The sequence below is a fragment of the Phoca vitulina genome, unplaced genomic scaffold, assembly GCF_004348235.1.
Source record: "Phoca vitulina isolate PV1807 unplaced genomic scaffold, GSC_HSeal_1.0 scaffold24, whole genome shotgun sequence".
Taxonomy (NCBI): Eukaryota; Metazoa; Chordata; class Mammalia; order Carnivora; family Phocidae; genus Phoca; species Phoca vitulina.
The window spans coordinates 20201099-20215372 of record NW_022589727.1 but is presented as its reverse complement, the minus strand read 5'-3'; the positions used below and the strand labels follow the sequence as shown (position 1 = coordinate 20215372).

The window sequence follows — 14274 nt, the reverse complement described above, 5'->3', positions numbered from 1 at the left end:
TCTGCTTTATTGACATACAAAGGTTTTAGCCATTTTTTTAAATTTAGAGTGTACATACAATCTATTCTAAAATCTCACCAAAATTAAAGTTCTGAAAATTATTTACCCCAATTGACTCAATAAGTCAAAGAAAATCAGAACAGATTTTTTTAAGTCTAGAAAAGAATATAATTCAAGTACAAAAAAATTAAATTAGTAGGAATACTACCCAGAGAGAGAGTTTATTATTGGGCTACTAAACATCTGAAACTTTAACATCTGAACTCCCAATCTTGCCTCCTAAACCTAAAGCTTCCAAAGGATTTTCCTCATCTCAGTAAATGTCAAGTTCATCCGTAAGAGTCTAGAATTAAACTTTGGAATCATCCCCAATTCTTCTCTTAAAACTTCTTTAATCAATTCATCATCAACAAATCCTGTCTACCTTCAAAACACATCCAAAATCTGACCACCTAAAATCTCCACCATTACCACCCAGGTCCAAGTCACCATTACTCCCTTCACCTGGATTTTTGCCAACAGCTTCTGAATTCCTAACTCTGCCTTCAGCTTTGTTCCTCCTTCCCTACTTCCTCCTCACTTGAGCTTCTCCACACAACAGCCACAGTGATCTTTTAAAACTTAAATCAGACTCTGTTATTTCTCTGCTCAAAACCCTTCAGTGACTTCTCATCTCAATCAGAGTAAAAGCAAAGGCTCAATGTTAACTACTACTACTTCCTAGTTTTGTCCCTACTCACTCTGGTCCAGTTAGGTTGGCTCCCTTGCTATTATTTCTTGGATGCATTAAGCATATTCCCACCTAAGGCTAAAAAGTGTTCCAGACAAAGGGAATAGCTCTGCTTTCAAACAACTGATATTTTTGTTGTTGTTGTTCCAGAATGCAGTAAAAGACAAGTTACCCAAAATAATACAAAAATTTGTTTTGATACCAAAAGTAGTGTACGTACACATGCACGTGCACCACACACTTCATATACAAAAAGAATATTAAAAACCTAAATTAAAGAAAACTGGCTTTCTTTAAAAAAGATTTTATTTATTTATTTGACAGAGAGAGAGACAGTGGGGAGTGGGAGAGGGAGAAGCAGGCCTCCCGCCAAGCAGAGAGCCTGATGCAGGGCTCAATCCCAGGACCCTGAGATCATGACCCAAGCCGAAGGCAGTTGCTTAACCGACTGAACCACCCAGGTGCCCCGCAAATTGGCATTTTTGACAGAACATGAGCATAGCCAAATGGTCTACCACTACCAAGTAAAACTGATAAAAGAAATACAGAGATGACTGAATTTTAAGAATTCTAATAGAGGGAACCAACCAGTCAAATAAAAATAATTACTCTACCACATCAATGTAACCCCCTCACCAGAAAAACACTTCATAAAATAAAACTACCTTAGGACTATTTTATCCAATCTGTTCTTGATATTTCAAACATCACTGGGAACTTCTAGCCATCTCAAAGTACAGTTAACTCCACCAAAAGATTTACTGTAGAATCCAAATCAGTACACCTTTCAATTCCACCCTCAATTCTAAAAATCAAATATTCTTCAGACAATAACAAATGACCCCTGAGAGGAAAAATCACCCTTATTTGAGCATTTGACTTACCTTGTTTTAATTCCTCTAGCAGTAGTGTTTGCTAGGTAAGCCAAAGGCTGGAGCTGCACTATTCTCAGCAATCTTCTGAGTCCTGCACAATGTTCAAGTTTCTGTAAGGCCTAGTGTTTGGTGATTCCTTTCTTTTCTTCCACAAAATCTGGCTCTATAAGCGGAGTCTTCTTCTTCTTATTTCTCTGTTTATCCTGCCAATTCATTCACCCACGGTTTAAGGTAATCCAAGTATTCCTCACATTCTAAAACACCCCCAAAATACTTAGAGATTAAAAAATATTTTAAGTAACAAAGTTTAAACTAATTACTGCTAACCAAAAACATACAAAATGTCACAACTGAAGCATCAATACACCACTAACAGAGAATGCAACAGAAAACACACACAATAACACAAGGTACAAATTTTTCCAAACATTCAAAGCTTTAATCTATTACACAAATGGCTCCAAAACATGTGGGTAACACGCTCACCAATTTATTTTAAGTGGCATATATGACTGAGGATCAAAAATTTAAAAACAACAAAACTAAAAAAAAGACTATACGCCCCAATCAATAATTTTAGCAACAAGATACCCACTATCATCAAGTAATATTTATCCTGAAAAGAAAAGCAGAACTACCATTGTAAAAATTATTTTCGGGGGGGGGGGGGGCGCCTGGGTGACTCAGTCATTAAGCGTCTGCCTTCGGCTCAGGTCACAATCCCAGGGTCCTGGGATTGAGCCCCACGTCAGGCTCCTTGCTCCCCAGGAAGCCTGCCTCTCCCTTTCCCACTCCCCCTGCTTGTGTTCCCTCTCTTGCTGTGTCTCTGTCAAATAAATAAATAAAATCTTTAAAAAAAGGGCGCCTGGGTGGCTCAGTCGGTTAAGCGTCCGCCTTCGGCTCAGGTCATGATCCCAGGGTCCTGGGATCGAGCCCCACATCAGGCTCCCTACTCCATGGGAAGCCTGCTTCTCCCTCTCCCACTCCCCTGCTTGTGTTCCTTGTCTCGCTGTGTCTCTCTCTGTCAAATAAATTAAAAAAATCTTTAAAAAAAAAAATCTTTAAAAAAATTATTTTCGGAATTAGTCTCCTTGATAGAAAAACAAATTGTAAAACTGCTGTAATTTTCTCAATAAATTGGTAACAGTGATTCACTAAAATTCAACATTAGTTAAAACTCTAAAAAAGCTAGACATGGTGGCGCCTGGCTGGCTCCGTTGGTAGAGCGTGTGACTCTTGATGTTGGGGTTAGAAGTCTGAGCCCCACGTTGGGGTTAGAGTTTACATTAAAAAAGGAGGGGGGCTCAATCAGTAGAGCATGCGACTCTTGATCTCAGGGTTGTGTGTGAGTTCAAGCGCTACACAGGGCATAGAGCTTACAAAGAAAAAAAAAAAAAACCAGACATGGACAACTTTCTTAATTTTTAAAATTCTCTTCCTCTACCAACCTCTTATAAATTAGCATTCCCCAAGGTTTTGTCCTCTCATTATAAAAGACACTCACTAATTTCTTCTATACACATACTTCCAATTACTACCTGTAAGTTGTTAAGATACAAACTCATATCCCCAACAAAATCTCCATCCCTAGTGCTATTCAAATACCCAACAGCCTACTGGACATCTCTATCCTGATTTCTTAAAGGCACCTTAAACTCAACTGTCAGTCTACTATGTTCATCCTCCACAATTTATTACACCACTATCCACCCACATCAGGAAAATAAAGTAAAAAAAAAAAAAAATCTATATAATGACAGCAATGATGAAAAAGCAGCATTTACATTACAAAAATACCCAGAACAGCCCAAATGCCCAAAAAAGCAAAAACAGAATGCCAACAAAGAATTCTGATAATCTGGGTGGCTCAGTCGGTTAAGTGTCTGCCTACAGCTCAGGTCATGATCATCTAGGGTACTGGGATTGAGCCTCAAGTCAGACTCCCTGCTCAGCAGGAGGTCTGCTTCTCCCTCTCCCTCTGCTCCTCTCCCTCACCCTGCTCATGCTCTCTCTCTCTCTAATAGATAAAATCTTTAAAAAACAAAAAAAGAATTTTGATAATCATTAGAAATAAAAGGTATACAAACTGCATAAATATGATTTTCCAAGAAAGACATTAATGAATGTGTCATATACAACTGTGCTAACACAGAAAAAACACACTAAAAGCATATACATTAAAGCATCAACAGTGGTAAAGATGGAGATGAAAGAGTACACAAAGAATGAAGGAATACTTTTACATTTTACTTATATGTTTATACAATGCTTATATCTTTCACATCAAAAATGAACATGCTTATCAGCTATGAAATTCAAAAACAATATAGTGTTTATATCTATGTAAAATATATTGGGAAAGCTTGAAAGTGAATCTGAATACATCTACACAATAACCTGTACACAAATGTTCATAGCAGCATTATTCGTAATAGTCAAAAAGTGGACACAATCTAAATGTCCATCAACTGATAAATAGATAAACAAAATGTGTTATACACGTGTTATCAATTGTTATTTAGCCATAGACAAGAATAAAGTATTCATACAAGCTACATGGATTAACCTTAAAAACATTATGCTAGAGGCGCCTGGGTGGCTCAGTCGTTGAGCTTCTGCCTTCGGCTCAGGTCATGGTCCCAGGGTCCTGGGATGGAGCCCGGCATCAGGCTCCCTGCTCAGCAGGAGGCCTGCTTCTCCCTCTCCCACTCCCCCACTTGTGTTCCCTCTCTTGCCGTCTCTCTTTCGGTCAAATAAATAAATTAAAAAAAAAAAAAAAAACACAACATTATGCTAAGTAAAAGAAGCTAGTCACAAAAGGCCACATGTTGTATGATTCAATTAATATGAAATGTCCAGAACAGACAAATCTATAACAACAGATAAACTGGTGGTAGTAAGGGGCTAGGAAGAAAATGAAATGAGGAGTGACATACTAATATAGGCATGGGGCTTCTTCTTGGGGTGATAAAAATTATTCTAAAATTAGACATTAGAGGGGCACCTGGGTGGCTCAGCCAGTTAAGCGTCTGCCTTCAGCTCAGGTCATGATCCCAGGCTCCCTGCTCAGTGGGGAGTCTGCTTCTTCCTCTCCCCAACCCCCGTCATGCTCGCTCTCATTCACTCTCTCAAATAAATAAATAAAATCTTTAAAGTTAAACATTGGTAATGGTTGCATAATTCTGTTAATATTCTAAAAACTACTGAACTCTATTAAGGGTAGGTTATATCTCCATAAAGCAGTTACCAAAAAGTGAATATGAAACAAAGATTTTATTTTTTTTATTTTTTTTTAAGATTTTATTTATTTATTTGAAAGAGAGAATGAGACAGAGAGAGAGAGCACGAGAGGGGGGAGGATCAGAGGGAGAAGCAGACTCCCTGCTGAGCAGGGAGTCCGATGCGGGACTCGATCCCGGGACTCCAGGATCATGACCTGAGCCGAAGGCAGTCGCTTAACCAACTGAGCCACCCAGGCGCCCCAAAACAAAGATTTTAATATGCACTAAACTTTTAAAATAAGCCTAAATTTGTGTTCTGAAAATTATCTATTTTTTTTCTAGAAAAAAGTCTCACTTAGGGCGCCTGGGTGGCTCAGTTAGTTAGGAATCTGACTTCTGCTCAGGTCATGATCTCAGGGTCCTGGGATGGAGTCCTGCATTGGGGTCCACGCTCGGCGGGAAGTCTGCTTTCTCCCTCTCTCTCTTTCCCTCTGACCCTTCCCCTGCTCGTGCTTGATCTCTCTCTCTCAATAAATAAAATCTTTAAGAAAAGAAGCCTCACTTAGTGACTTCACTTAGTGATAAACTTTCAAATACCTGTTGAACTGATTTAACAAAATAAATTTCAAGGGATGCCTGGGTGGCTCAGTTGGTTAAGTATCTGCCTTCAGCTCAGGTCATGATCCCAGGGTCCTGGGATGGAGTCCCAGGTCAGGCTCCTTGCTCAGCGGGGAGCCTGCTTCTCCCTGTTGTGTGTGCCTCTGCCTGCTGTTCTCCCTGCTTGTGCGCACATGTGCGTGCACGCTCTCTCCCTCTGACAAATAAATAAATCTTTAAAATAAATAATAAATTCCAAATTTTCATGTTAACAGGATTATCTTCTTAAAATTTCCCATGATTTGTTTTATTCAGTAACTGAATTTTCTGAGCTAAAATATTCTAAGACTATATATTTTAAATATACCCAGTGACAGATGCTGGGGCTAGGCATATTCCTGTCCTCAAAAACCTTACAGAAAAGTTATTTAAGTAGTATATATCCTCTAAAATGGAACTATATTGTGACTCTTGACCTCAAGGTGGTGATTTTCTAGTCCTGCATTGGGACCTAGAGCTTACTTGAAAAAATAATAAAAATAATAAATAAGCAAAAGATTAAAAAGTAAAAAAATAAAATAAAATAAATGAATAGATAGATAGCACCTGGCTGGCTAAGTCAAGAGAGCATGCAACACTTGATCTCCAGGTGGTTAACTTCAAAGCCCATGTTGGGACCTGGAGCTTACTTAAAAAACATAAAATAAAATAAAATGGAACTATATCTGCATTATAAATAACATATATCAGAAAGACTGTACTATCTGTAGGAAAAAAAATAAGTTAAATTATTTTTGCCTTTCTCTTAACCATCACTAAAAAGGATACAAAAGAAACATTTCCTAATATAAAGTCCTCAGAAGTGGCACCTGGATGGGTCAGTCGGTTAAGCATCTGTCTTTGGCTCAGGTCATGATTCCAGGGTCCTGGGATGGAGCCCCGTGTTGGGTTCCCTGCTCAGGGGGAAGTCTGCTTCTCCCTCTCCCTCTGCCCCTCCTTCTGCTTGTGCTCTCTCTCTCTCAAATAAATAAATAAAATCTTTAAAAAAAAAAAGTCCTTAGAAGAGCTCCCGGCACATCATAAGCACCTGTTAAGTATACTAATAATTCTTTTTTTTTTTTAAGATTTTGTTTATTTATTTGACAGAGAGAGACACAGCGAGAGAGAGAGAGAACACAAGCAGGGGGAGTGGGAGAGGGAGAAGCAGGCTTCCTGCGGAGCAGGGAGCCCGATGTGGGGCTCAATCCCAGGACCCTGGGATCATGACCTGAGCCGAAGGTAGACGCTTAACGACTGAGCCACCCAGGCACCACCACTAATAATTTTCACTTAACTTCATTTCCATATTACCATTATCCCTTTCAGCTTCAATAACTACATTAATTCTAAACTGTTGAATTATTTACATTAAAGCAACAGTTCTCAAGGTGTGATATGGGGACTATGGGGATTCCAGAGATCCTTGCAGGGGGTTCATTAGATCAAAATCATTCTTGAATAAAAGATCAAAGTGCAAAACACACCAATGAATTTTAACACAACACTGTACAAAAAGTATACAGAGGCATTTCAGATTCCACATTGAAACTACCCTTTAAGAAATTACCACTTGTTGACTTTTGTTGTAGAATCAAAGAAGAATATCACAATTATCTGAAAAGATTATTAAAGTACCCCTCCCAACATATTGGTGTGAGGCTGAATTTTCCTCATACACTCCAACCAGAACAACATATGACTGAATGCAAAAACTGATAGGAAAATCCAGCTGTCTTCTATCAGGCCAAATATTAAAGAGATTTACAAAAATGTAAAACAGTTGCCATTTTTTCACTAAATTTTTTTTGTTTTGGAAAATAGTTGTTTTTTAATAAAAAATATTATTTATGGGGCGCCTGGGTGGCTCAGTCGTTAAGCGTCTGCCTTCGGCTCAGGTCATGATCGCAGGGTCCTGGGATCGAGCCCCGCATCGGGCTCCCTGCTCAGTGGGAAGCCTGCCTCTCCCTCTCCCAGTCCCTCTGCTTGTGTTCCCTCTCTCACTGTGTCTCTTTCTGTCAAATAAATAAAATCTTAAAAAAAAAAAAATTATTTATGTAACCTGTAATTAGTTTCTTAGCTATTTTTAAATGAATTAATATATTTAAATTAACTTAGAATACAGTAATTACCAATAGATATAAACCATATAAACAAAAGCTACTTAAGTCCTACATCATTTTTAAGAGTGTAAAGGGATCCTAACCAAAAAGTCTGAAAAACACTTCTTTTCTTTTTTTTTTTAAAAGATTTTATTTATTTGACAGAGAGAGCGACAGCGAGAGAGGGAACACAAGCGGGGAGTGGGAGAGAGAGAAGCAGATTTCCCACTGAGCAGGGAGCCCCATGTGGGGCTCGATCCCAGGACCCTGGGATCATGACCTGAGCCGAAGGCGGATGCTTAACAACTGAGCCACCCAGGCACCCCTGAGAACCACTTCTTTAAAGTAATACTTAATACCCCATTTTTATTTACATTGAGTTTTCATCTCTGTGAATCTCACATATGCAGCCACAAATGTTTAAAGCTGTAGAAAACAGAGGACATAAATCGTGCTTTCTTCAGATGTACTATAATGCAATTAAGCATAAGATATAGCCCCCTCAAAAAAGAAAAAAGGATGGTGGAGTTAACAGAATTATCCATCTGCCAAAAGTAACTACAGTAGTATGATACAGCTGTAATATAGAACTTATGCAGAAATAGAGCCAAAGAACTTTCACTGTGCCAAGAAAAAGATGCACAGAAAAATCTGAGCTGCTGAAGGGGTAACACAGTCCTGAAGTGAATTACAATCTACGATAACAATTTTACCGGAGTTGATTTCAAACTACCACCTAGACTTCTCAATAAAGGTTAATCATAGAACTCTACACGAACATAAATCTGCCCCAAAAAGTCATGGAAAAATATTTATCTATTAAATAACCATTATTTTGAATTGTGCAATGCTAGTTACCTTAATTATTATAATAAACACAATCAGACTGTGCTGTAATAAATTACCAAGCTAAAAAAGGCCATCCAGCAATGGGGGGTAATGGCATTCATTAATTAGGGCCCTTTTTCCTTCCTTTTCGAAGCATGCCTAGCACAAAACCTTGTATGCGTCTGATGTTAAAAAAAAAAATTATTGTGGGGCACCTGGGTGGCTCAGTTGTTAAGCATCCGCCTTCCGCTCAGGTCATGATCCCAGCGTCCTGGGATCGAGCCCCGCATCCGGCTCCCTGCTCCGCGGGAGGCCTGCTTCTCCCTCTCCCACTCCCCCTGCTCGTATTCCTGCTCTCGCTCTCTGTCAAATAAATAAAATCTTAAAAAAAAAATTATTGTTCATTACAGAATTATAATACTAGCCAATGGGAAATGATAGGAAATTTTCCTGAGCCAGGATGATTAAGGTGTACAGAAGCTCATAAGCCAGGGCAAGTTTTGTTCTAAGAAGGGTACTTCCAAAGTCACATATCTAACGTAAGGGGCATAAAACTGCATTCTGCCTAAAAGGGTTAAGTGTCTGTTAGACTTTTCTCATTTCCTCACATACTCTAGGCCTAAATTTGCAGCTTCCAAACTAATGCTTTTCAAGCACTTTTCAACCTACTCTCATATCTAATCCCATAATGAGAATTTTTAAGTTCTTCAAATTAAAAATAGTTCCATTGTGGTAGATGCCCTATGAAAAGCAGAAACTAAGGACCCAATAAAAAGATACACTGAATATACCAGAGTTCACTGCAACCAGGTTTTAAACTGAAATCCATGTTACCCAGCTTTTTAAAAATTAAAGGAGGAAAAACAAGACCCGTCCACATCTTCCCATTCCACCAAGTAGCACTCTTTTATTGGTTTTTGTGAAGGCTAATTATTTATTGAAATATCATGTGATAATACTAGTTAAATACTGTGTGCTCCAATTACTTCCTGCTGAAAGATTCCCATTTCAACTACCTAAAGGTTCACAGTACTTCTCAAAGCACAACGATTTAACTCCTTCCTCCTCCCCCGCTGCGATCCCTCCCCCCCCCCCGAAAAATACAGTACCTGCAGCAGGGTTTCCAGAACTCAACATTTAGAGGTGGGGGTGGGGAGGTGAGGGCTGGGGGATGGGGAGAGGTTGGGAGTGTGGGGGTGGGAGAGTTCTCTCATTTTTGGACTCGCTATCCCATTCTGCCTGAGTAAAACAAACCCCCGTTGTAAATAATCTTATTAACAGTTTAGGGCCCAATTCCCTTCTGCTCGTATCTATCCCTATAAACTTCACTATGGCCTTCAATGCACCCATTTTTACTCTAGAGCAGCCCTACCTGTGCCCAGACTTTCAGGTCCAACCTGAATTACTCCATGACCTTGGACCCGGGCCACTGCTCCCCTCCAAGATCCCCACATCACACCCCGCAGACTGCAGAGACCTCAAGGTTCACGTCGGGTCGGCGCCCGGGGCGAAGGCAGGGGAGCAAGCCGCAAGAACCGCAACTCCGCGATGACTGGTGGGGCTGGCTCTGGGAAAACGCGGGGAAGGAAAGACGCCGGGGGCGGGGACCAGGCCGGGGGCTACCTGCGGGCCAGCGCCGACACCGCCCCAGTAGTCGCAATGGCTACACACCACCTCCGGGTTCTGGATGCCCTCTCAGCCGCCTTGAGAGCCCTGGCCTGACCCGCGCGGTCCTCGGTCATGGCCCCTTATTACCTCTGCCTACCCAGCAGTGGCAGGTGATGAGGCGACTGGGCAGCCGAGACGCACAGGCTGACTGCCTACCTCAAGCGACAGTGTCTTCGAGCCGCCCACTCCCTCCCAGGGGCTCCAGGAGCCCGGACCAGAGGAGTAGGAAGAGGCGTACGATGCAAAACGACACAGAAGGTGGGACAGGAAGGGGGGGGCGGGAATCGTCCAGCTCTCCGGAGAGGCTGGCAGAGGGAGGTGAGGACGCAGGAGGCGCGACAGCACGCGGCGAGGACGGTCAGAAAGCTAGCCTACCTTCCTCACTCCTGGCCGAGGGTCCAACGCGAGCCAGCGGATCGCCTCACATCCGGGTATCAGGAGACAGCTGCGTCTGCCGCCTCTCCCGCGGCGCAGATACGCCAAACTTCCGGCGACGATGGCGACGCCTCGCCCGTCAGATGGGAGTTACCTGTGACCGTCTTGGTCGCGCTTGCGCAACGCTCCTCTTCAGCCGTCACAGACTCAGCTGACGTGCCCAGAGGAGGAAGATGGCCGCCACGCTCGCTGCGTGTCGCGCAGTTTTTCACCCCCCGCCGGGACGGCTGGGTGTCGGAGGAAAAGCAAGCCAGCGTACACCCTCAGCGCAGGCGCGGTGGGAGGCCTCGCGTGCGCGCACCGCGGGTGGGCGTCTCGCCGGAAAGCGGCGGCGCCCCCAGGCGGCGGCCTCTGGCCCTTCCCGGGGATGTCTCTTTAATAAAGCCACCCACGCCCGTAGCTGTGGTTTGTCTTGTAAATGCTTCTTCGTTGGTCCCTTTGGGTTGCGGGTACTGCTCTCTGCGACCTCTGTTTCAAATACCTTTAATCTTTTACTTGGGCCAATGTAAAGAAAAGGGGAGGCAATTGACCCTTCTCTTTCCTTCCCCTGCAATGCACTCCAGTGCTTCCAAAAAATCCAGGGCTTCACCTTATCCTTACACACTTTACTCCTTGTGTGCGGAGGCACGGGAGTCGACAAGAAATTGTACTAGATTTAGTCATGGCGGGTGTTCAGACAAAGCTTTGGCTCTTCGAAGCCTCTAAAGATAGAACACAGGTTTCAATCACTGGTATTCGTGGTTCCCACACTCTTGAACACGCTTACTGTGCTATTCTTATTTGCAGAACTGTGAGATTAGGTTAAACCGGTACTCATGCTTTTGAGAATCTGGAGATGATCATACGTGTGTTCTCCCCTCACTGACCTGTTTTTATGAAACTAAGTACAATCAAAATGTGCTCTAAGTTTATCAAGCCTGATTTTCTGACAATACATCTTCCACAAAACTTTATTGAGCTGCTTGTCAGTTTCGTCTGGAAAGAGTCTGTGGTTTAAAAACCAAAACCAGAGGTATTGACGGGTGAGGCCATTGCCCACATCACCATACATTGTGTTACTTGGCAAAAACCTGCCTATGCCCCACCCCCAGTCCCTGTTCCTGATATATATATACTTTAATGGCATATGCCAAATGACTTTAATCGGGGAGGAGGAGACAAGTCAGGAGTAGACCGCCAACCTGATTAAAGTGGTTTATGTACCAGACTATCTCAACTATATTTGCCTTCACCTTTAGATTGTCAGGCAACTGATGGGATTTCTTTTTCTGTGTAAACCGCTTTATTTACACACATAAACCATATTTACAAGTTTCCATTCCCACAAAATAGGCCTCTTTTTTTTTTTTTTAAGATTTTATTTATTTATTTGAGAGTGAGAGGAAGTGAGAGAGAACACGAGCAGAGGGGCAGAGGGGGGGAGAGAGAGAAGCCAACTCCCTCCTGAGCAGGGAGCCCAAGGCAATGCAGCACTGGATCCCAGGACCTTGGGATCATGACCTGAGCCAAAGGCAGACACTTAACCAACTGAGCCACCCAGGCGCCCAATAGGCCTCCGCTTCTGAGGAATCTATTCCACTCTACTTCTTGAATTGGTCACAGTCAGAAGCATAGGAATCCTTATAAATGCCATGCCATGCAAAATCATATGTACCTATTTTTGATATATAAGTAAATAATATTTGATGTATAATTCCTGTCTGCAATTTATTCTAGATTTTCTTTTCTAAAACCAAATATAGTGAGCTTCTTAAACATGCTGCAAAAGTATAAAATAGTTTGCTTTTATAAACATCACAGTTGCTAAGAAACTAGATCTTGTTTTTTTTTTAAGATTTTATTTATTTGACAGAGAGAGAGAGAGAGCACAAGCAGGGGGAGCAGCAGGCAGAGGGAGAAGCAGGCTCCCCGCTGAACAGAGAGCCCAACGCAGGGCCTGATCCCAGGACCCTGGGATCACGATGGAGCAGAAGGCAGACACCCAACCAACTGAGCCCCCCAGGCACCCCTAGATCTTAATTGTTCTCAACACAAAAAGGAAATGATAATTATGTGATGTGATGGAGGTGTCAGCTAAGATGGTAATCATAACTGCAATCTATAAAAATATCTAATCAACTCATTGTATACCTTAAAGTTATACAATTTTATATGTCCATTATATCTCAATAAAAATATTCATGGGGCGCCTGGGTGGCTCAGTTGGTTAAGCGACTGCCTTCGGCTCAGGTCATGATCCTGGAGTCCCAGGATCGAGTCCCGCATCGGGCTCCCTGCTCAGCGGGGAGTCTGCTTCTCCCTCTGGCCCTCCCCCTCTCATGTGCGCTCTCTCTCTCTCTCTCTCTCTCAAATAAATAAATAAAATCTTTAAAAATATATATTCATAAAATAGTTTGCTTTTATGGGAAAAATAAACTTTCTTGAGCATTATTCTTTATCATTTTAAAAGATATCTCACTTCTGATTCATTAATGCCAGAGGTCTCAATTTGTAGTTTGATTAAATCTTAATTATTCTGTAATGTCATTTTTTTTAAAGATTTACTTATTTATTTTAGAGAGAGAGGAAGGGCAGAGGGAGAGAGAGAAGAGAAGCAGAGCCTGATGCAGGGCTCTATGCAGGGCTCTATGCAGGGCTCGATCCCACAACCCATGAGACCATGACCTAAGCTGAAATCAAGAGTCAAATGTCCAACCGACTGAGCCACCCAGGCACCCTTGTAATGTGATTTTTGACAACATTTGGCTTGCTTTCTATCAATGGTTTTCATTTAGAGCAGTCTGTCTACGAACTTTGGAATTTGGTTCATTTGATTTGGTTATCTACTAAAAGAAATCATAATCAACTGAATAAATTATCTTGCTTGACTGAGCTTTCAAAGACTATACTAGCTCACACCAACCTGATCCCAGTAAAAAGAGAGACCTCCATTCCTGAGAGCTCCTGAGAAAGTTCTGGGGGAGACCTCTGATTAGTTCACATTTTGCCATGTACACACGCTAAAAACACTTGTTCTGGCCTAGCTAATGCATCTTGATGTTCAACATTATGGTTCTGTAAATTGCGAAGGTCTTTTTCTTAATTCTTACAAGAACTACAAGCCCCTACTTGTAAATTCTCTTGATAAATTCAAAATTGTGAATGTAATCTAGAATTGTTTAAATTGTTTTCCTTTCTAACTCCAAACTGTAGAATGTACTTTTCTGCCCTTGCTTATCATGAGGACATCTATTTCTAAAAGCTAATAATGAAGCAGTTGCATTGCCCCATATATCACATTTTCATTTCCTTTTTCCTTTTCTTTCTTGTGACAAATCTAAATACCAGAACCTATAAAGCCTCTGCTAACTTCCAGACACGTTCAGACTGATCCTTCTGCTAGCAGCAAATAAAGTCTTTTTTCTTTGTTCGTCCACTCTTGTTGACTTTATTTCAAGACTCTTGACAGTTTGAGGGGCGCCTGGGTGGCTCAGCCATTAAGCGTCTGCCTTTGGCTCAGGTCATGATCCCAGGGTCCTGGAATCGAGCCCCACATCAGGCTCCCTGCTCAGCAAGAAGCCTGCTTCTCCCTCTCCCACTCTCCCTGCTTGTGTTCCTGTTCTCACTAACTCTCTCTGTCAAATAAATAAATAAAATCTTAAAAAAAAAAAAAAAAAAGACTCTTGACAGTTTGAGACAATTACTACGAGAGCTAAAATTCTAAAAAAAAAAAACCACTTCAATCTAGAAAATAAAAACAAAGAAAAAGTATAGCAATTTGGTATAAATCAACTGATACCGGC

At 41.6% G+C, this 14274-nt stretch overlaps 1 protein-coding gene across 12 annotated transcripts in view; it reads right to left on the bottom strand.

Annotated features, from left to right (window-relative positions):
• The window catches only part of ESCO1 (establishment of sister chromatid cohesion N-acetyltransferase 1), an 83732-nt gene extending 73009 nt beyond the window's left edge, over window positions 1-10723 (bottom strand). For 7 of the 12 annotated variants that reach the window (XM_032421212.1, XM_032421211.1, XM_032421206.1 and 4 more), the window contains exon 1: window positions 10433-10723. The gene's annotated coding sequence lies outside the window, so the exon portion shown is untranslated. The other 5 variants (XM_032421209.1, XR_004301378.1, XM_032421219.1 and 2 more) reach the window with 5 other exon arrangements.
• Between the last annotated feature and the right edge of the window lie 3551 nt (window positions 10724-14274).